This window comes from Capsicum annuum, chromosome 7 (assembly GCF_002878395.1).
Source record: "Capsicum annuum cultivar UCD-10X-F1 chromosome 7, UCD10Xv1.1, whole genome shotgun sequence".
Lineage (NCBI taxonomy): Eukaryota > Viridiplantae > Streptophyta > Magnoliopsida > Solanales > Solanaceae > Capsicum > Capsicum annuum.
The window spans coordinates 98802254-98826608 of record NC_061117.1 but is presented as its reverse complement, the minus strand read 5'-3'; the positions used below and the strand labels follow the sequence as shown (position 1 = coordinate 98826608).

Here is a 24355-nt window from a genome sequence, read left to right as displayed (position 1 = left end):
GAGTTGTATCTTTTTCGGTGATGTGCAAATAATATTATAAAGAGATGTATGCTGAGAGTGGATGTATTGTGCATATTGGAAGCATGTCATGCTTCCCCAGTTTGAGGTCACCATGCAGGTGACCAAATGGCTAGGAAGATATTGCAGAGTGGTTACAATTGGCCAACATTGTTTAAGGATGCCTATGAGTTTGTGCTAAAATATGACCAATGTCAGAGGCAAGGGTCAATCTCAAAAAGACATGAGATGCCTTTGACTAAGATGCTTGAAGTTGAATTATTTGATATATGGATGGTACCTTTTGTAAGTTCGTATGTTATAAAGAACATTTTAGTTTCCATTGACTATGTATCGAAATGGGTCAAAGTTGTTGCCTTGTTTGATAATGAAGGAAAGAGAGTTGTTGATTTTCTAAAAAAGAATATCCTCTCTCTCTTTGGAGTACCACGCACTATTATAAGTGATGGAGGATTTCATTTTTGCAACAAAGTATTTCGGGAAGCTTTAGAAAAATATTGGGTGAAATAGCATAGGGTACCTACTCCATATCACCCACAAACTAATGGGTAAGTGGAAGTGTCAAATTGAGATATTAAAGCCATCCTAGCCAAAACGATAAACGGTAGTCAGAAATATTGGTCTCAAATGCTCGATGATTCCTTGTAGGGAAATCAAACTGCTTTTAAGACACCCACTGGCATGTCACCATTTCAGTTGGTCTATGGAAAAGCTTTCCACCAACCAATAGAGCTGGAGCACAAGGCCTTATGGGCAATCAAAAGGCTAAATTTGAGTTGGAAAGAGGCAGCAGAGCTGAGACTGGAACAACTAAATGAGATAGATGAATTCTATCTCAGGGCATATGAACGAGCGGATCTATATAAAGAAAAGATGAAAAAGTACCATGATTGGAGGATAGAGAAACGACACTTCCAAAAGGGTGACTTGGTGCATCTGTTTAATTCCAAACTTAAACTGTTCCTAGGCTAGCTTAAATCCAAGTGGTCAGGCTTGTTTAGAGTTAGTCAAGTCTACTTATTTAGAGTAGTAGAACTTGAAAATAAAGATGGCAGCACCTTCAAGGTGAATGGACAATTAGTCAAGCTTTACATTGGTCTGAAAGAATTGATAAAAAGCATCACTACTATCTGTCTCAATAAAGTCTGATGTAATCAAGATACTTGTGTTGTGCCACGATATTAAATCAGGCGCTGCATAGGAGGCAACCCATGACCCCCGGGATTGATCCATTCAAGGTATACTCTAACCCTTAGTTCAGATTTTCTTTGATTTTAAGTTTAGGGTGTATAGTAAATTATTATTGTAAAATTTTGTAGCCGATTAGGAGAAATACTTGTACTTGAGGAAGTTGAATTGTTTTGTGATTTTTGTTTACCTCTTAAAGTGGTCTACTCCTTTCACTATGTGATTTGCATTCAAGTGTGACCACTTTGCATCTTTGTATGGCATTAGTTCTAGTAACATAATAATCATTGCTAAATAACAGCATGAACTGACTGAGTCGTTGCTTGTGATATACGTGTGTGCTATGTGTGTGTGAGCAACTAATTAGTTTCGTTTGTATACTGAAGCAAGAACTTGCCCGATTAGTCCTACCTAGGTTGAAGGATAGGGGTTTGGAGCAGATCATAGGCCATTTTGATTTTAGGTCACTTTAAGCCTAAATAACCTTCCCTGTGTCTATAATATCCCTTGATCCCTGTTTTGAGCCTAATTAGCCTATTTCTTTGTATGACACTTGTCACCTTCCTATTTAAATCACTATGAACCTATTTTGGCTCTGGTCCTCCTTGGACACTGTGCACCTTAACTTAGGCAAATGGCTTAAGTTAAAAGTGGCTATCATAGGGGTTCGTGATATAGAATGAGTATGAAGTAAGCTAACATAGAAGAAAAGAATAAAAAGATGGGTGCAGAGAAAAAGAGCAAGAAAAACAAAAATTGTGAAAAAGATTAAGTAACTAAGAAAAGACTGCACCCATCCTAAATAAGTGTGATCAATAAAAGAGAAGAGCAGAAAAGGCTAGTGAGTGAAACCCCAAAAAACTAGTGTAGTGTCAAGGAGGCTTAGTCACTTTAAATACCATTGAGTATCATTCAAGCCTCTAGCCTACATTACAAGGCTAAGAGAAGTCCTATAGTGATCCTAGCTGACCTATTTGAAGATCTGGGTCATGAATATAAGGGCAAGCCTATGGTACTTGGAATAGACTGATTGGAACTTCATTCTAAGAGTGAGTATTTGATCGTCCCCATGCTTACATATATAATTCCTGATATGAGATGAGGGGGATATCTGTGCTGTGAGGGCACACTGGTTACATTGCTAGTTACTCACTTGTTCGGGTAGTGTATTAATTGTCTATGCATAGTTGTTATAACTGAATTGATGCCTTATCTTGATTCCTGTGTTTTGCATTGGTGCTCTTTATTGTTCTTGAATTGAGTGACCTTGGAGATGGTGAAAGTGTTTTGACATAATTTGGATTATTGACTGCCAAATGTGCCTTGTATTATCTTAGTTTTGTTCAGTTGCTTGAGGACAAGAAACTATTTTAAGTTGAGGGTGTTGATGTGTGAGCTAATGCTAACACATTTGAGGCTTTTAACTAAGAATAAATGCAAAGTCTTAAGCAACTTTTGTCATTTTTGATTGGTTTACTTTTTATTTTGTAGTTTATTCTGATATGATAGAGAACCAACAAGAATGGAAGCAAAGAAGTTAAATTATGAAGAGATATAAATACAAGTGTGGCTGACAATATTTGTGATAAGTCATCAGCCCTGTGATAAGTTATCAAAGTTATCGCCAGCAGTAAATAAAGAATTGGCCAAATTTGAAAGATATGAGACATTTTGTGATAAGACATAAAGGGTTTGAAAAGCTATCAAGAATGTCGTCAGCCTAAGGCAGCACAGGAGAACTAAAGCAGAGCTTTGATGATATTTTGTGATAGGCCATCACGAAGTTGATAAGTTGTCAAGTTTGTTATCAGCCTTAAACAAGAAGAGCTAAGGCTAAAGAAGGAGATAATGACATTTTTGATAATTCATTAGCCTCCTGATAGGTAATCACAAATGTCGTCACCTAATCTGAGGGATTTCTGAATTCTATTATTTTGTTTCCATAATTAGGGTGAACAATTTAAATATTTCTTTTAGGGTTTTCTAAGGAGATCTGCACATTGAGTTTTGACAATACTTTTTGATATTTTTCTCTCTCTAATTTCTTGGCTTGAAAAAGCAAATACTTTGAAGAGATTATTATCATTATTCTGGAATTTTTCTTTGTGATCTAATCTGCAATTCACTAGTTATTATTCTTCTTGTGGTAAGTTTAACCTTCCAAGAATGAATACAACTTGTTGTTTTGATTTTAGCATTATGAGTGGCTAATTTCCTTTAACCTGAATTATGGGATTAGGGTTAGGTATTGATAAGGAGCTAAGTGTTCAAGATTCAAAAGGTGGTAGGATTTCTTGATAATTCTGAGGTTTTAGTTAATGTCTGTTGGTTGCAAGCAATAGATAACACCTTCTTTGGTTTGCTTGAGAAAGAAATCAAATATAGTGGGAAGTGAGTAATCGATAGGGACTTTGCAATTCTCCGTTTAATAATCAGCGCTGTAACAAGCTTTGTTTACCTGAGGTAAAATCTGGGCAGTGGATATAAATTCCCTATGTCCCAGAGGATTAGGTAATTAAATGCTTAAGTATGTCAAGAGACATTTAAGCATAATGTCGATAAAGATAACTTGTTGTCCTACCTACCGTGAGAATCTTGAATCACCGTTAGCATCTGTCAAGTACCTGAAGCCCTAATAAATATAATTCTGGTTTTTCAGAAACTCTTGATTACGAACACAGATTAAAGCAACGGACAATTGCTTATTAAAATAAAAACCACCCATTTCTAGGAACATCCAAATATCAGTTGATTTATTTGCAAATGACTTACGTTCACACTATATTCCTGATGGGATTTGACCCTAACCTAGTGTGGTTTTATATTGACAACGACCTCTTACATTCTTATTGAGAGGTGTAGTTTGAGCGTTATCACTCACTAACATCCCCAACTTAACGCTTTGCTTATCCTCAAGCAACACTACATTTTACTATGAGACAATGCACTCTTATGACAAATTAGATGATCCAAATCAACACGATAACTTCAACTTGATTACTACAAAAAATAGTTATTCAAACATGGGCAAGACTATTTTCACGACACCCCTCAACAAACAACATAATTTTAAAGGATGCAAAGGACTTCAACGAGGAATCATTCAAGAATCACTAATAATCAATAAATGACTTTTATTTGACAGCAACTACATTATACTCCTTTTTTCCTTATTTCTTAGCGTATGAAATAATTAACCACCTCAACTTGTTTACGCTTCTCCTTACAAGAACGGAAATTCTACACGTCAAGTTATCAAATATGCAACAAGGAATTTAAGTACAAAAATCATACTCACTCATTAAATTTTGATGTTAACAAGTACCATGCTATAGGGTTGCTCCTATTTTTAATCGCCACTACGATGAATGCACATGGTTGGATATCAAAGGGCTTTTTGAACTTAAAATGTAGGTTCAGGGTAGGGTAGGAAATTATTTGGGAACAAAGTGACTATACCCTCCTTGAACATCTATATTATACTTTTTTATCCAACTTTTGACCATGTGCCCCTTCTTTTCTTTATAAAAGTGCCTACTTTTATTTCCTTGGTTCACCTATTTTCTTTTTCATTTCTTTTGTTAGATCCTTTCTTTTTCTTATACATTTGTTGTCAATGCTTCAGCTCTTAGGCACTCACTTACAACTTTGTTGTCAAAAGTTACCTCTTCCAATCATACCCCCAACTTACGCTTTTAGCCTTAATTTACACCTTTAAGTTCAGGGAGGATAACGTTAAAATAAGGGATAAGAATTGAAAGGTTCACAGCTTGCAATGTGTTTGTCAAGAAAATGTCCAAAGGATCGAAGAGGGTGACTAGGGATAACATCTATGCAATGGTAGGCTTTTTAGGCTAAACTGGGTGACTAGGGATACCATCTATCCATTTGTACCAAAAATAATTGCAAATCTAACAAACATTGCATATGCTTAGATGAAAAATTAAACCCCTAAACTAATTAAAACTATGGAAATTAGAGGTAAAAAAATAATTACCTTTCAAGCCTAATTCTGGGTTGAGAAAGTTGGGAAACTCGATTAATTCCCGAAAGCTTTGACTTGAACGCTGAAGCTTTGATGGATTAAGTGTTGAACTGCTAAAGGATTTGGGATTAAAGTATTTCTACCCAAAAATTAGGAGATGGAGGGAAACATTACCGCGTTTATTATTAGCTAAAAATAAAAATTAATGGATAACCAATTTTATGCAACAAAACAAATGAATTTGTTGACAAAATTTAAAGGTTTTACCAACAATTTAATTATTTTTGGCAACAACAAAAGTTTATTGTTGCCAAATTATTTATATTTTAAATTAGTTATTGTTTTCACAATATATGGCAACAAGATTAAAATATTAGCCAACAAGAAAAAATTTGTGGATAAAAGTTTTATGTTGTACCCACAATTAACTGAAGTTGTTGTTTCTTGATATTTGGCAACATTATCATTTTTGTCGTAAAAATATTGTTGCCAATTATATACTTTCTTATAGTGAACATTGAGCTCATTTTGAAAAGTGGACACACCCATGGAATTTGAGAGGTTATCCTCCATACCCACTTCTCTTATCCTTGTGATTTCTTCATTACATGCCCCCATAGATTGATGCATGAGTTGTATAGTTTCCCCCATTGACTCCACCCGATCCAAGATAAGTTGAAGCATTGCTTCAATACCACTATTTCTAATCCTTCATTCTTACTTTTCTCGATCTTAAGACCTATCAAAATCATAAGTAAAACTAGCAATTTCGTTAGCATAATGGAGGTAGGGGCATTTGGACAATCAATCCAATGTCCATCTCGACCACCACATAGAGAATAGTCATTCTCCCTATAATATCAAGATGGTGCACATTTCTCACACCGGGGAGCATATCTACAATCTTGCCAAAAGTGGGGTCCATCACAATATGGACATGGATCATCAAGATAAGATCTCCAACCGCCAAACTCAAATTCATTCGAACATGTCATTGTAATAATTAATAAAAAATAAAAAATCTATCTAACTCAATAAACAAAAGAAAATAACAAACAAATATTTTCAAGTTTGAACCAAAGCAAGTAATCTAAAATTTCAAACTAACTTAATACACCAAATTGTTTTCCAGCAATGAAACCATTTTTTATAATGCTCAACTTACAATTCAATTTAAGTGCAATACAGTTGTTTTCAATATATTTACCCAAATAAGAGTTGGGGTCGAATCCACAAGAGACAATGTGAGTGACGATTGAGTAAATTTGAAATAAAAGTTGCTTTTTAGGGTCAAACCTATGGTACAAAATGATTTTGGGGTTTTCAATCTTGTTGAATGTAAAGACAGTTTTTGGGATTCTAAGGGACTAATGTGAGAATAAAAAATAATTAGAGTATAATCAATTAGGGTATACCTAGAAGCCTTACTTCATTCTAAAAATGTAAATTCTTTTATAACTTGCCCTAGGAAAGCATTGTCTAGGTAAAACGTAAGCTAGGTCTACTCGAGTTTTTTAGTGTTATAAAAGGTAGAGTTTTAAAAGCATTGCATCGAGTAGAAATTTTTAGTCTACTCGTTAGAATGATTTTATGACACTATCTTTTACTATGAGACAATGCTTTCCAAGGGGAAAGTTATACAAGCAACTTAGGGAGCAATGTTCTTATTATTTTATGAAATAAAGTATTTGAATTAGCATCTAGGATAGGGATATACCTAAAAGCCTTGCTTGGTTCACTGGAAAGAAGACAACTTCATGAATCCAGAAGAATAGTTGTATCTCTGCGGGAGTTGTAGCTGCAAAATTTAAAAGAAAAAAGATTTAAGGTCAGGAGACCAAGATCGTTTCATAAACCTCGTGAATCATCAACTTGATAACCAATTAGAATGTGATGAGAATAGAGAATCGTATGATTGTTCAAAATACCTTAACCCTGGAATTATCTTCATTATTGATTACAACGATTGCTCCCTTTTCTCTAGTTGTTACTAATTATTTCTTGTTTAGTAATTTACATTTTATTTATAGAATTAAAACCATCTTGATACCCTTACGCACTTAATACCCAATTGTCTTAAACTAAAGATTAAATAAATTTCTAGTTTATTGACCTTGGTGGGAATGATATCTGACTTTCTAAGTCATTATATTACTTGCACGATCATGTACACTTGCGTGTGCATAGAGACAAAACTAGTTTCTGGTGCCGTTGTCAGGGATCAAATAGAATTAGTAAATCGTTTAATATTTTTTTTGTTTTTGATAATAAGTTTAAGTGTTAACAACTTGATCTTAGTGGCTAAATTTTTGCAGGTTTAGCTGAACATTGGACTGGCTAGGTATAAAGAGTTAGTAGAGCCCTTTACAGAACTAGAAGTAATTTTTCATCAAAGGAGAAGAGCTCAATACTATATTCAATAGGGACAGATGGCTGAAATATGAGATCCTATTGTTAGAAATATTCCAGCTTCTATTATTCCAGTTGTTCGTGTTCAACCAGTTGCTAGACCTACTCTTTTGGTGGCAATCCCTATTATGAATCTCGGACTAACAATATTTGGAAGCCTAAACAAGGAGATCGATGGGAATTAAAACAAAATATGGTGCAATTGTTGAAATCGGCGGGGTAATTTCATGGACTTTAACACAAGGATCCGCAATAGCACTTACAGATATTCTTGGAAATAAGTGATACATATATTCCTAAAGATGTGAATGTTGATTATGTGAGATTGACACTCTTTCCCTTTTCTCTAATAGGGGAAGCAAAGAGATGGTTACATGTTGAACCACATCAATCCATCACTTAATGGGAAGATTGTGCTCAGATGTTTCTCATTTGGTTTTTTCCATCCCAAAATACTGCTTGATTGAGGAGTGAGATATTGAGTTTTAGATAGAAAGATAGAGAAAATCTCTACCAAGCTTGGAAGAGATTCAAGGGCATGCTCATAAATTATCCTCATCACCATCAATCGGATGATGTTTTGGTGCACACATTTATAGAAGGCCTTAAGTATAATACGAAGATTCTCTTGGATTCAGCAGCAGGGGGCCAAGCTTTAGAGAAAAAATATGAAGAACTATATACCTTGCTAAATCGAATTGCACAATGGAATCCTGAATGGCATGCAGACTCAAGGAGTGCTCCCAAGAAGGTTGTAGGGGTTTTAGAGGTTGATCAGTTCACTTCATTACAAGCACAGATTGTAGCAATGCAGAATAATATGAAACTCAACTCAACAACTTGAAGTTGGGTGAAATACAACCAGCAGACATAGCAAATGCAGTTCAATAGGTATATTCATTGTATGAAGTTTGCGGAAGGGGCGAGCATAAAGCAGATGCATGTTTTGTTAATCCAGATTCAGTTAACTATGTAGGGAATGTAAATCTCTAGGGTCAACAAAAATTTGGCATTACGTATAATCCAAATTGGAAGAATCACCCTAATTTCTCATGAGGTAGAAATCAGGCATAAAATATAAATCAGTATAAGGGACCAGTGCAATCAAATCCACAACCAATTCAGAATAATTAGGAGACTGCTCTGAATAGTAATATGGTGGAGTTGATTAAGCGGTTTATAGCTCAACAAGCACAGTTTGCGATAGACATAAAGGCTTAACATGCATAGTTTGCAGCTGAGTTGAAGAGTAAATAATTGATCATAAGAAATCTGGAGTTATAGTTGTATCAAAATGCAAGATCGCAGAATACAAGTCAAAAAAGAGCATTGCCTAGCGATACTAAGGCTAATCCTAAATAGTTGAATGCATTTACCAAAAGGAGTGGGCTGCCAACTAAGGAGATAGTTCAGGAGCAGGATAATCCTGCAGTCACTATTGACAATGTGCGAGAGAACGCAGAAGTAAAAGTCAAGGAAAAAGAGGCAGGTGAAAAAATTAGTGTGGAGAAAAAGACTATTCCCTTACCCTTTACTCAAAGGGCAAGGAAGCATCAAGAGGAATCCAGTTTTAAGAAGTTTCTAGATCTTCTTAAACAAGTTCATGTAAACCTTTCTCTTGTTGACATTTTATAGAGTGTGCCAAAATATGCTAAATACTAGAAGGATATTTTTGCAAATAAGAACCAGTTGACTTAATATGCTATAGTTGCACTTACTTAAGAGTACACATCAAATATTAAAAATAAAATGCCCATGAAGTTAAAGGATTAGGTTAGTTTCACCTTGCAGATTACCCTTTGGTCATAGTATTTGTGCACGAGGATTATGTGACTTGGGTGCTATCATAAATCTCATGCCCACGTCATGGTATCAGAAGATGGGTCTTAGGAGTCAAAACCCATGACTATTGTATTGCAGTTGGCTAATAAATCACTTGAAGATGTATTAGTGTAAGTGGGATCTTTAATCTTTCTGGTGGATTTTGTGATTCTTGAATTTGAGGTTGATCTAGTTGCTCCATTTATTTTGGGACAACCCTTCTTAGTAAAAATATAGTCACTCATTGATGTGGAAGCTAGAAAAATGACAATGCGGGCGCACGATAAAGTAGAGGTTTTTGATATGTACAGAGCATTGAAACTGCCAGCCATATATTAGGAGTTGTCTTCTATATCAGTTATTGATCTTTCTCTGGATTGGCAGTTTCTTTTATCTGATATCTGTATAGAGATGTGGAAGCATTGGAATTGGTCCAAGTTATGAATTTGGCTATAATCCAGACAAAGAAAGTGTTGATTGAGCCTTTGAATAGACCAATTATTCCACCACCCAGACCTTCAGTTGAAGAATCTCCTAACTTAAAGCTTAAGGTTCTTGCTCCTCACTTATAATATGTTTTTCTTGGTGATCAAGATACCTTGCCTGTTATTTTGTCTAAAGGATTATCAGATGTACAGGTAAAAGAAGCTGTAGCGGTTCTCAAGAAGAGAAGAAAGGCAATTGGTTGGAAGATGTCTGACATTTTAGGAATAAATCTAGCATCTTACATGCACAACATTTACATAAAAGAGGGGTACAAACCTAGATTTCAGCATCAAAGAAGGTTGAATTCTTTGATGAAGGAGGTGGTCAGGAAAAAAATTATCAAGTGGTTAGATAGTGATATTGTTTACCCAATTTCTGATAGAAAATAGGTGAATCTAGTGCATTATGTACCTAAGAAAGGAAGAATGACAGTAGTGACCAATGATGATAATGAGTTAGTTTCCATACGTACAGTGATCGGTTGGAGAATATGTATAGATTATCGGATGGTGAATGAAGCAACTCGTAAAGATCACTATCCAATTTCCTTCATTAATCAAATGTTGGATATAATGGTGGGACAAGAGTATTATTATTTTTTGGATGGGTACTCTGGCTATAATCATATAAGCATAGCACTGGAAGACAAAGAGAAAACCACGTTTACTTGTCCATACAGTACATATGCGTTCAGACGCATGCCCTTCTGCTTGTGCAATACACCTGCTATATTTCAGAGGTGTATGAATGCAATATTTTCAAACATGGTGGAAGAATTTGTAGAGGTATTCATGGATGATTTTACTGTGTATGGTAATTCTTTTTAAAAGTCTTTGTAAAAGCTCTACAAAGTTTTAGCTCGATGCAAAGAAACAAACTTGGTGTTGATTTGGGAAAAGTTCCATTTTATGGTTAAGGAAGGAATTATATTAGGCCATAAAGTGTCATGCAAAGGGATAGAAGTGGACAAAACAAAGGTGAAAGTGATTGAAAAGTTGCCTCATCCAATCACAGTCAAGGGAGTGCGGAGTTTTTTTTGGACATACTGGGTTGTATAGATGATACACTCAAGATTTCTCAAAGTTTTCAAGTCCCATCTGCAAATTGTTAGAAAAAGAAGCCAAGTTTGAGTTTGGGGCTGATATCCACACAGCTTTTGAAAAGCTTAAGAAGAAGTTGACGAAAGCACCTATTTTGATCGCACCAGATGAGGAGTTACCTTTTGAGATGATGTCTTATGATAGTGATATTTCAGTGGGAGAAGTGTTGGTTCAGAGAAAAGAAAAGGTATTTTGATCGATCTACTATGCTAGCAAGGTGTTGAATGATGCTCAATTTAACTACAAAGTTATAGAGAAAGAGATGTTGGTTGTCGTATATGCATTCGACAAGTTTCTATGCTGCCATTAAGTAACTTATGAACAAAAAGGATGTGAAGCCATGAATAATTAGGGATAATTTTTACTTCAAGGATTTGATCTTGAGGTGTGATATAGAAAGGGCGCAGAAAATCACATTGTTGATCTTCTGCCACGACTGGAAAATTAAGACCATATTGGGGATGACTTTCTGAGTATTAAGGAAGAGTTTCCTGATGAGAAGTTGTTGTCATTAGATACAGTTGAGTTCCCATGGTAGGCTGACAGTATTAACTTGATAGATTGTGAGGTGTGTCATCCCGAAATCACCATATAACAAAGAAAGAAATTACTCCATGATTCTCATGCTTGCATTTGGGATGAACCGTACCTTTCCAAGAAGGGTCCAAATGGAGCAATTCATAGGTCTATTTCAGAGGATAAATTCTCAAAGGTTTTACAAAATTACCACTTATCTCCATATGTAACATCATGGGGGTAAGAGGACTGTAAGAAAAGTGTTGAAATCAGGTTTTTTTTCTTATCTCTATTTAAAGATGCAGTGGCTTTTGTAAAGAATTATGATCAATGTCAATGGTTGGGTACTATATCTAGGTGTCATGAGATGCCCCTCAATAATATTTTAGAAGTAGAAGTCTGAGATGTTTGGGGGATCTATTTCATGGGGCCATTCCAACCTTCAAAAGGTAATTTGTACATTATTGTAGCGGTTGAATATGTCTCTAAATGGGTGGAAGTTATGGTGAGTCCAACTAATGATGCAAGAGTGGTGCTTAAGTTTGTGAAGTAGAACATATTTTCCAGATTTGGTACGCCAAGAGCAATAATTAGTGATTGAGGTACACACTTTATCAACACCTGGTTCAAAAATCTTCTTGATAAGTATGGTGTTACGCATAAGGTTACCACTATGTACCATCCTCAAATGAGTGGACAAGTAGAGGTATCCAATCGGGAGATTAAGCAAATACTTTAAAAAACTGTGAATGGACAGGTAAAATATTAGGCGGAGAAGATAGATGATGCACTTTGGGCATATCGAACAGCGTACAAGATGCCAATTGGGACATCTCCATATCTCTTGGTGTATGGTAAGGCGTGTCATCTTCCAGTAGAGTTGAAACACCAAGCATATTGGGCGGTGAAGAAGCTGAACTTTGAGATGACTGTCGAGGGGGAAAAGAGGTTATTGCAACTGAAAGAGCTTGATAAGTTTAGACTCCACGCCTATGAAAATGCCAAGATTTACAAGGAGAAGACAAAAAGGTGGCATGACAAGCAAATTCAAGTGAGAGAATTTAAACCCAAACAACTTGTGTTGTTCTTTAATTCATGGCTTAAGTTGTTTTCAGGTAAATTTGATCAAAGTGATCTGGAAATTTTAAAGTGGTGTGTATGACACCCCATAGAGCTGTGGAGTTTTGGAATAAAGAGAAAACGGAGAAGTTCCTTGTAAATGGACAGCGTGTAAAGCATTATTGGGTGTATCATCTGGATAAGCACAAGGAATCTATCACTTTTGTTGATGAATGATGATGAGCTAAGTCATGCAATGATGAAAACTAAGGAACTATGTGGGAGGCAACCCACACATGTATTGTATTAGGTAGTTTAATTTTTAGATTGTAAAATCAAAATGAGAAGAAAAATAAAAAAAGATGAGTCGTGCCCCGACCAAAACTAAGGCGCTGAGTGGGAGGCAACCCACTTTTACTTACAATTTTTGTTTGAGATTGCAGTGAATTGAAAAGTAAAAATGAGGAGATTGCCACAATTTAGGAAAGCAATCAGGTTTGCAAAATAATATATGTAATTGGTGATTTTCTCAGGTAAGAAAAAGTGAAAATTACACAAGGAAATCTGATTTTGAAGAATGGCGTGATACGGGACTGGGTATTTTGACAATTGTCAAATTCCAGGAATGATTTTCGATTTTCATCGTGATGTGGAGATGGGTGATTTGACAATTTTTGAATTCCAATAGCCTATCATGATTTTCAACGCGATGCGTAGCTTGGAAAATTGACAATTGTCAATTTACAGTGTCTTAACGTGAAATCTAGCATGTCGTAGTGTGTATTTAAATGTCAATTGGCATTTTCTAGTAGGTCTACACGATACTACCATATCGTGAAGGGGGTTAAAATCGGGCATAAATTTTGAATCTAAGCTAACTCGACCTGCCCTTCTATAAATATCACCTCAAAACCCTAAACCCTCTTATTTCCCCCTCAAGCGCCACATTCTCAACCTTCTCTCCTAAAACCTTCTAAAATTTTCCCAAATTTTAATTTCTCTTTCAACCTTTGAGTTATGTGCTTTAAGATGTAACTTTACTTCTTTTTATTTGTTACTTGTAATATTGGCTAGCATTTTTAGGGCTTAATATTGTTTTTCCCTATCTTAGATGTTATCAATTTTAGCATTTCTTGTGATATTGTCTTGTAATCTTTGTGATGTTATAATAGATTGGTTATATGCTAATGGTATTACGGGAAAATTATTTTTCAAATGTTAGTTGCAGGTCACGGAATGTAGGGAATTGCAGCTAGACGTGTAAATCAAAAAGGTTTAGAAAGTTGGGGTTAATTTCATTTAAGTTTAGTCGAGTTAGTATAATTCTATAAAAATTACTCCTTTGATGCGCCATGTTGTAATAACATGATCTTGTTCATAGTCTTCTATTAAGTTATTAGATGGGAATATATGAGATGATATTTTGTGTTCTGGAAAAGTACATGGTTGTGGTGTTCCGCAAAGCAATAAGATGTCTTTGAATGTCATAGTGAGGTCAACAAAGGGAAGTCTGAGTACCGTGGATTTTGAGGCTTGTGTTCTAGCTCATAACTAAGTGTGGGGTGCAAAGTCATCCATAATGCATATTCAGTTTAGCTAGTCCTAACTTTAACTTACTCAAATATTTGTTGCATCTTTTGTTTTATAGGAATAATGGAACCACAACCAAGCAAGGGGTATGCAAAAACAAGACCTTCTGCACCTACTAGAAAGTGGAGCAGACCATCTGAGGGTCAACTGACTAGGGTGCCTAGGTCCCCCTACCACTTCAAGGGGGCAGGTTCGTAAATTCAGATTCAAAGTTGTACGCAAGGATGGAAAGTAGTGGTATTCCAAACATACGGATACCAAGTACATCCCGGAGGTATATATTGATCGTGCCAGCCTCATGAGAGAATGTCCGTCCATGGTACGAAGAATTCAGGATATCAATATAAATTTTATCTTTCATTAGCTGACTGAGTGCAATTTGCACTTAGTTAGAGAGTTTTATGCTAATTAGGACCCTTTTTTATCCTGAACATTTGTTAAAGGTTTGCGAGAAAGTAATTCAATTCACTGCAGCTGATATTAATGATTTTTTGGGTATACCAAAAGCAAACCTAAATTTCTTGAGGCAGTTTATTGTTTCTCCTCCGTATGCACATATTAGACATTTGTTATGTGGTCAGTGATCCTCAGCTCATTCGACCAAGCATCATGTTACAGGTTTGTACTCTTCCTTTCCTTATGCTCAGATAAATAAGGAAGCAAGGATGTAGGGTCATATTTTTTATTCATGCTTGATTCAAAGCAAGTATATCATGGAGGTTACTTGGGATAGGGTATGTTTGATCTATGCCTGATGTGTTCGGATGTGGAGATAAATCTGGGTAATGTGATTTTTTCTGTGATTAAAAAGGTGCATACCCAGGTGGGGCGTAGTTTTGGATTTGGAGGTTTGGTTACTAGATTTTTTAGAAGGCACAGGGTGGATGAAGAGGAGCTAGATTACAAGCCCGAGGTTATCACTTTCCCTATAGATATAACTACTGCAAGGAATACATTTGGGGTAACTGGACTGATTTTGACCATGTTGGAGTAACAAATGAGGATTGATGAGGTATTGGGCAGGCTGTATGGTCTTATGATGATGATGTCGAATATCGAAGGTAGACCAGCAACAGCAGAGGAGCTCCATGCTGTAGAGCTTGATTATCCACTCGGCCATCATGCTACGACTATGTTGAGGATTTGCCCAGATTTTTTTGAGCCTTTTGATGATGATATACCAACTGGTGAAGAGCACAAAGACATGGACTCAAACATGGAGTCAGATGAAGAGGACTAGTCTGATGGTGATAGTGCTGATGATGATGGTGATGATATGGACAAGACTCTTGAGGATAAGACTGCTATAGCCCATTTGACTGACTAGGGAGTATACTGCCACCCTACCATAGGCTTATTTGGAAGCACTGGGGTAGTGCTTCATTTATGTGTGGGGTGGTGGATTTGTATTCAGTTTTATCTTCATATTCTAGCTGAACAATTTTATTTTTTTTATGTTAATTTTGCAAGTACTAGTTATTCGGAGCACTGGTCTATAATAATTAGTAACTTTGTGGATTGCAATTTGCCCTCTTTGGCATTTATCACATGTTGCTTCAGTTTAAAGTATTATTTTATTGTTATGTTTTACCCTCATTGGCAAGTTTTAGTTTTAAGTAGTTACGTTTGCCTTTTCCCTTTTTGGTAATTAGGAATAAACAGTCATAGTTAGTTACCATCCTCTATGATAGATAGATGCCGGCTGTCTTAAGGGGAGTGGTCGTACGAAGTAAAGAAATTTATGAGAACCTAATCACTATCTTAAAGGAGTGTGTGAAATGGGCCATCTTCGTAGTAATCGAAATTTATTTGAGTATAAATAAGCATAAGAGTATTTTTATTTAAGTACTTATGATTTAATCTCGATAAATGAAATTTGATGGGTTGTCTTAATTTTGAATTCAATAAACAATATGATGGGGAACTTTGGTTTGATTCTGTGCATACACTGTGAGGATGAGGATTTGTATATATTCTACATGAATATAAATGACTAGAACTTGCCCGGCGTGTCTATAAAGCGAAATAAAGGGTGTTGGGTGTATGAAGTGATGTAAGCATTTCTTTGACAACCTTATTTCTGACTTAAATAGACCTACCTTGGTGCATAGTCTTAGTCAGCCCCGTTAAGCCTTTAGCCTTTTTCTTTGGTAGCCTGTTATGTAACCCTATCCTTTCTTTGCTAAATTATAATTAGATCCAAAAGGTCCTGATCATTTTAACATAAGACTAAGAGGAGATTAAAAGTGGAAATGTAGAGGAGAAAAGGTAATAATTTAATGCTCCCAAAGTAGTTGTTATTGATGTTTGATGATTCTGGGTTAAATGGGAGGTAGTAAATAGAAATATTACAATGAACCTTTTTTGGCCCTAGTCCAGTTGCATAATGTGCACCTTAACAAAGGGTTTTTGCTTAAGTTAAGGGTGACTCTAATAGGGGTGCATAACATGAAATTGGTACGGAAAAAAAAATTATGTGGAAAGAATGACTAATACTACCAACCTGGTTTGAGTAAATAAGCTAATTGAAAGAGGAGTTGAAAAATGAAAGAAAGAGGAGAAAAGAGAAGGATAAAATGGTGTTGGATAACAGAGTTAATTGATAATTTTAGTACTAAAATTCTTAGGAGCAATAGTCACTATTTCTCTAAATAATACCTACCTATCCCTAAGCCTTTATTACAACCCAAAAAAAGACCTAGTTGATCCTTCACCTAAACATCCAACTATTAGTGGAGTAGGACACTAAGGGAAAGCTTATGGTTCGTTTACTAGCATGTACGAATTCTTTGTTGACAGCGAGTGATTTGATGTTGATACTCCCCTATTTTTGCATAGATATCAGTGTGAGTTAATATGGTGAAATTGTTTTGAGTGAGTATGTAGATGGATGAAAGCTGGGTGACTTATTGAGTTTCTTTGATTGAGTTTGCCGACATGTTCGAAATTCATTAATGAGACAGAAAAATTTGTACTAAATTGTCTCATTTTGCTAAAAATTATTTTCACAAGATGATGTAAGAATACGCTATTACAAAGTATAAGTGCCCATTGGAACATAACTTTGAGATTATGATGTAAAGAAGAAGTAATTATGCTTTTGAATTCATGTGTTTGAGGACGAACAAGGTTTTCAGTGTGGGGTGGTGATCTTGGGCATATTTATATTCTCAAAGCAGCAATATGCACCGAGATTTAGACTTAGTTCAAGAACTTTTGTATGAATTCTTAAGTATAATTCAGCCTTTATTCCGTTTCATGCCTAATGGATATGATTAGTACTTTCAGGTAAAAAATCATGAAGAATTATTCACATTTGGATACAATGATGATATGGAAGGAATTAAGGAATGCAAGGGAGTGAAATAAAGCTAAAATACGGAAGTTGGAAAGTACGAATCCTCATTTGAAGACACTCCGCGTCGCACTGACCAAGAAAATAGAAATGGTCAAATTCTAGTGAAGGTCCGCGAAACCACCACGTCACAGAGCAGTTCCACTTATCAGATTTTACGACCTAATAGTTTAGCGCATTGTGGAGGATGAATATTTCACAATTGTCCTAATCCAGTGGCTCACTGCGATTGCGGCGCGTAGCGGTGATGGTACATTTTACAATTGTCAAGGAATACTTGAGCTCCGTGATTGCCTAGATTTTAATGAAAAATAGTAATTGAAGGAATGGCGCGACGCACCGGGTGGAAGAATCTGGAATATTTTAAGTTTTTTGTCCCAGCTATAAAAGGAAAAATCCAATATAATTTTGTGGACTTTCGGGTGAAGCAGAGGAGCGGCGGAAAAGAAGAAATTTCTCTCTTTTAAGGTTCTTAAACATTCTTTTAAATTTCATTACTGGAAGACTTGTTGGGGGTATGATTTATTACTTATTTTGGATGATGAATTCAAACATGAATAGCTAAACACCCTATTTCTGGGTTTGAGGCTAAGAACATGTTTACTCTTTAATATTATTATTCATACTTTCTTTTCGGATAACCATCTGGGTTGTTCTTAATTTCTTGAGCCTACTATTTTAATGATTGGCCATTATTAGAATAAATCTATATTTCTATGTGCATCCGGGAGGAGAATCATAGGATAGAATGAAGGAATTAGGGAGCAAGTTTCTTATTCTTATATGAAATAAGGGATTTGAATTAGCATCTAGGATAGGGATATACCTATAAGCCTTGATTGGTTCACTTGGAAGAAGATAACTTTTTAAATCTAGAAGAATTGTTGTATCTCCATGGGAGTTGTAGATACAACATTCAATAGATAAAAGATTTAAGGTCGGGAGACCAAGATCGTTGCATAAACCTTGCGAATCATCAACCTAATAAACAATTAAAATGTGATAAGAATAGAGAATTGTATGATTGTTCAAAATACCTCAACCCTGGAATCATCTTCATTATTGATTACAACCGTTGCTTTCTTTGCTCTAGTTGTTACTAATTATTTCTTCTTTAGTAATTTAAATTTTATTTATAGAATTAAAACCATCTTTATACCTTTCATCAATTAATACCCAATTGTCTTAAACTAAAGATTAAATAAATGTCTAGTTTATTGATCCTAATGGGAAGGATATCTGATTTTCTAAGTCATTATATTACTTACACGATCGCGTACACTTGCGTGTGTGTAGAGACGCAACATATCACAAATCATAGAAGCTACATTCTCACCCCTACCTTTCTTCCACATAGTAACATAGTCATAACCAATATCTTTCAATTAATAAGATGCCAATTTCACACTTTCCTCTTCTATTACATGCACAAACTTTGATTTTATTCACCTCATTAATGAAATATTCTGGGTCCTCATTCACATTTGATCCAAAGAAATCTGGTGGTTTCATCCCTATAAAATCCTAAACTATGGCTGTAGATAAATAACCATTCCACTAAAATGGGACTTCTGTTGGCCTATTACCATAAGTATTAGCATTCATATCATGAGCCAACACTTGGAAAGTAGCCCAGAGCTTATCATGGGAGACATTTTCATTCAAAGGGTCTATCGGTGGTCGTGGTGTTGGGTGGTCTAATTTCTATGGGTAATCTTTATTATGTGAAAGCAAAAATTAGGGTAGATAGAACTAAAATTAATAAATGATAGGGATCAAATAGGAATGGATGGTTCTACTATGTGCTATAGCCTCTCACTCATAAGTGTGGCATGTTTCACACCTATGATTAAAACTCTATGTAACACAGTTTGTCAGACTCCCTAGGAGTCTTTAAAATCTTAAGGTCTAATACTAATTTTCTAACGCCCCAAAACTATCCCCTGGATGTCAAACGATACTAAGGACTAGAAGTATCTCCTAAAGTAAACCCATGGTGAACCCTCAACACTGGACAAGAAATACTTAGTGTGGACATACGCAGAAATCTTAACATATAAGTTGAATTATCCTTGAAATATCAATGTTTATAAAAATAGGATAAACTAAATCACAACTAAAGTCTAAATGCCCAAATGAAATAAAAAATAGGTAGGTTCTGACAAGCCTCTAACTAAGCTAAAGAGTCATTGTGACACACCCCAGCTAACTCAAAATTAAAGCATATGATCCAAACTTTAACTTATTAAATGCACTTTTAAATTAACCATAATCTTGGCCACCAAGTGAAAGGATGTAGAAAATGGTGACCACGACTAATCATACAACTGGGGACGAACACCAAAACTTACATTATGAAACAATATATCCACATAGACATATATATGGTCAATACTTTTGGAATGTAATAAGTATATGAGTTTAATGAAATAAGTAAAACTGAAGCTGAACATACTCAGAAAAACATGCATGCTTAGTGTAAATAGACTCACCTTTATCATGAATAAAACTAAAAGATAAGATCTCATAAAGCATAAAACATAAAACAACATCTGAGTATGGCATATGAGTTATTATACTTAGTTTTTGAAACCATCTATACTTTTCTTATAAAAGATTCTTATAACTGACATAAGCCATGTGAGCTATCACGGGTTCTAATGTGTTGCCTATATTGAGGAGAGTTGTTCTACCCTTCACAAAAGAATAGAATATTAAATTAGAGTAATCACTAAACTTAGCCCATTAGATCTAGGAGATACTCTCTGGAGAAGACCATTAGAGCAATGGTGGTACGTAGTATCTAGGAAATAGGATGCACTAGACCTACATTCGCCACTCGTGCTAAATATGACTCTCAGATTATATATACTTATGCTCATACTTATGAAATTCACCCTAAAGAAACATATGAATTTAATAAAACTATAAACCAACTATGCTTATCTTGATTAAATCATACTCATAAATAAACTTGTGAATTTCATACATTCTCTGATATTATAAGATCAAAATTGAAATTTTGATCATGTTGTAATATTTTGTAACTTGAACTAGGAAGTTTGAACTTCTTGAAAACTTAATACATAATGCTCAAATTGTAAACTTTTTCCAGTAGACAAGAATTTCATGTCAAAATACGAAACTATATGCATAAGATCACTTTTAAGGGTAAAATCATAAGTAAACATAAAATGTTATACTAAATAAGGCTTAACTCAAGAGAGAACATAGTAATATTAAAGCATAAGGAAAGTGGTTATAAACCCTAGTAAATAAATTCTTTAAATTAACGCAAAAATAAAACTTTTGGGCACAAGGATGGAAGAATATCCTTGCTCAATCCTCACATACCTGAACTTGATGAATTTTGTTGAGAGGAACTTGAAAGCTTGCATTTTGGGAGGAAATTTTCCCTTTTTGTATTCCTAATAGTTTTTTGAGGAGTTGAATCATGTATAATGACTTGTGATGGTGCAGAAATGAGTTTAGTATGGACAAGGAATTATTTAAGAGGTAAAATACCAAAACGCTCTCAATTATTTGTAAGAATAAATGAAATCTGGCATTTTTAAGATCTTGGGCGTGGAACAACCTTATCGCAGAAGTCAGCTAATGCGGCACGCCTTTATTATTTGAATTCAATACTTTTAGTATATGGGTGTGCCATACATATGCGGCACACCCTAAATGCAGGCCATTACTATTTTAGGTTCCTAAAAAGTCCTGTAATGCATTCAAGAAATTCTTAAACACTCACTTATGGTCCCATTAACCTTCCCTATCATTATTCAACTCATAAATTTCATAAAATATAAAGGAGTTACCAAAATAGGAGTTACCAAAATAAAAGCATTCAAATTTGGGTGTAACACTACTCCAATAATGTGTGCAATAGGATTAGCAATTTTGGAGAAGTTTTTAATGATCCTTTAATAGAAACCTGTATGACTAATAAAAGTTCTAACTCTCTTTAGTGAAATTGGTGGAGTTAGTTTTTCAATAACCTTTTTTGTAGCATGATCTACTTCAAGTTATTTTTCTAAAAACTAGTGTTGTAACACAATACATTCCTTAACCAAAATGTGTCATTTTTTTGAATTGACAAAAAAACTGAATTGTTCAAATCTTTTGAAGGAATTACTATCCTTTTTCCAATCAGTCTTATAAGGCATCACCTACCACAGAGAAGTTGTCCATAAACACATCAAAATTTGCTTCTAAAAATCCAAAATAATAAACATCATCTACCTTTTAAAGGCCGCCTAAGCATAACATAATCCGAAGGGCTTAATCTTTAAGGTGAATGCCACATAGGGTCATTTAAAATTATTTTAATATTGATCTTTATGAGTATAGTGTCACGGCCCAAACCAGGGCCTTGGTGTGACGGGTTTCTCAAGTACACCGAGGATCAGAGACCACACCCCCTTTGCCTAACCACACAGAACAAAGAATCCCTAGAAGCGGCTAAAATCTGAACATAGACCAAGATAGAATGATAATAAAATTGAGCACAACTAAGAGTGTAAACCTCAATACCCAATCCACAGTAATGTCACAAAGCCATTACTAATAAAAATATAATCTAAGTCAGACATACCCCCGACCCTGACAATGATAATTTTATTGTGAACTATTTTATTCTAGCTTATAAAAGGAAACTAATTCAATGATCAAGTATTTCAGAGAATGGAAGCTCACCACTTCATATAATACACCCAAAGAACTTAGCTAATCCAACTAATACTATATAGGAAAAATAGAAGCATCTCAGATGTCTGCATCGCCTGGGAATACAACATCCATACACGGTTAGTGGGTTAAGCAATAGCATGTAACTTAGGGATGGGGGATAAGGTAATTCCAACTCAAATCCAATTAAAAACCATGTAAATATCATTATATACGTACATAAGTAATATACAAGGGTATGGAACAAGGTTTAGCATGAAGTAAAACATTATCGTAGGCTATGTAGCTTAACTGTTATTAAAGGAATCCACGATCAATATGGGTTTAGCTCCCCCTATTGAATGGGACATAATACGTGTTAGACACACAGACCAAAAAAATCTGATTGAAAGAAAAGCCATCAAGGCAACTAGCCATCTCAAAATATATCAAGTGTGAAATATGCACACGATCATAATGACCAAACCTTACGTAGGCAAACATGAATTTCTAGTTTAAGTCATCTGAGACCCACACTTTCACATCTTTGCTACATAACCTACATTAAGCCCAATTGAATCTAGTTTCACATAACCCATTTATTTACTGAAATTTCAACCGTTAAGGCACAACATGTGCATCATCATACCCTTACACTTTCAAGATTATCTCTAGGCCATAGCAGTTATATTTATTTAGGGGAATGCCTCAACCTACTTTGTTCATTATATAAAACATAGTCAAATAGACCGACAAAATTCATGTTCATTGTTTAACCATTTATGCAATGCAATAACATAGGTGGGTAACTCAAACCAAGTGATAATATCAAAATTCTAAACCATTTACACAAATGGGTTAAGGGAACACAATCATTCGAAATCATTTAAAGTTTAAAGCATCAATTTGGGGGAATACATTGACCCCCATTCCAATTCCCACACCCATGCACCCCATTATCTAAAAATATTAATTTCAAAGCAGGAATAGCTCATAAAAACCATGGGAAAATAATTCAAGGAACAATCCTTCCAAAACCCTCAACCACATTCAAATGAATATTTTAATCCATACAATTAAACAATCTAAGACACATGTCATTAATAAAACAAGACTTGGGGAAGAGTAATATGTCTGAAACACAAAGATTAATGAAGAGAAATTAATACTTTATCCCTTAGATGACAAACTTCTTAAGAAACCCTAAGTATCTCAACCTTAGAGAATTGGGAAAGTTTGAGAGTGTGCTTTGATCTTTGGATTTGTTTTTTCCTGAAAATAGGGTCCTTAACATGTTTTATGGATGTGGGTTTTATTTTGGTAAGAAGGGAAATGTCCACAGTTTGCTCAACTTAAAATTTGAAAACTCTCGCACAGTCTCTACGGGTGACCCTACGACTAGTAGGGTCACCCTACGACTCGTTTAGTCCAGTTGTAATCTTAACAGTACCCCTTGGGCACCTAACTAATCTGGTTAGGAGAAGGACCATATGACTCATATCGAGACCCCAGGACTCATGGGGTCCATGTCATAGTCAATATGGAATCACCAAGGCCCTACACAACCTACCTTATGGAAAGCACATTACAACTCATAATGAGTCCATACGACTCATAGAGTCCTACTTGTCACCTGGACAGCAACACTAGGGACACACACTAGTTTGATAGCAAATGGGTTCCTACCATCCGTAATGACAAATTATGACTCATAGGGAGAGTCGTAGTCTAGGCAACGAGTTTAAAAACTTAGAAATTTTCAAGGATAAAAAATCTGAGTTGTAACACTCTCGGCCCTGCCCATCTTAGGATCATTAATCTCTAAATGATGAGAAAAGGCTTTCATTATCATGAGTTAACACATATCACAATTCCTTTAACAAAGACAGAAAATAAAAATATCAAGGAAATTATAATTTCCTTTCCTAAAGTTATTAAATAAAAATATTAAGGAATACACTACCTCAAGCACGATTACCCGAAGTAGGAAATTGGAATGGGATATTGGAACTTCATTTCCTCTTTGGATTCTCAAATAGTTTCTTCATACCTTTTTTCCTCCATAGAACCTTTACCAAAGCCACGTCTTTCTCTCTTAACTAGCGGACTTACCAATCAAAAATATCAATCAGGACCTCCTCATAGGACTAGGAA

The 24355-nt window shown here is 35.2% G+C and overlaps 1 non-coding gene across 1 annotated transcript; it reads right to left on the bottom strand.

Annotated features, from left to right (window-relative positions):
- Positions 1–8060: 8060 nt before the first annotated feature.
- Positions 8061–8167, bottom strand: LOC124886174. Its single transcript, XR_007043260.1, has one exon. It is a non-coding gene; the product is annotated as a small nucleolar RNA R71 (small nucleolar RNA).
- Positions 8168–24355: the final 16188 nt, after the last annotated feature.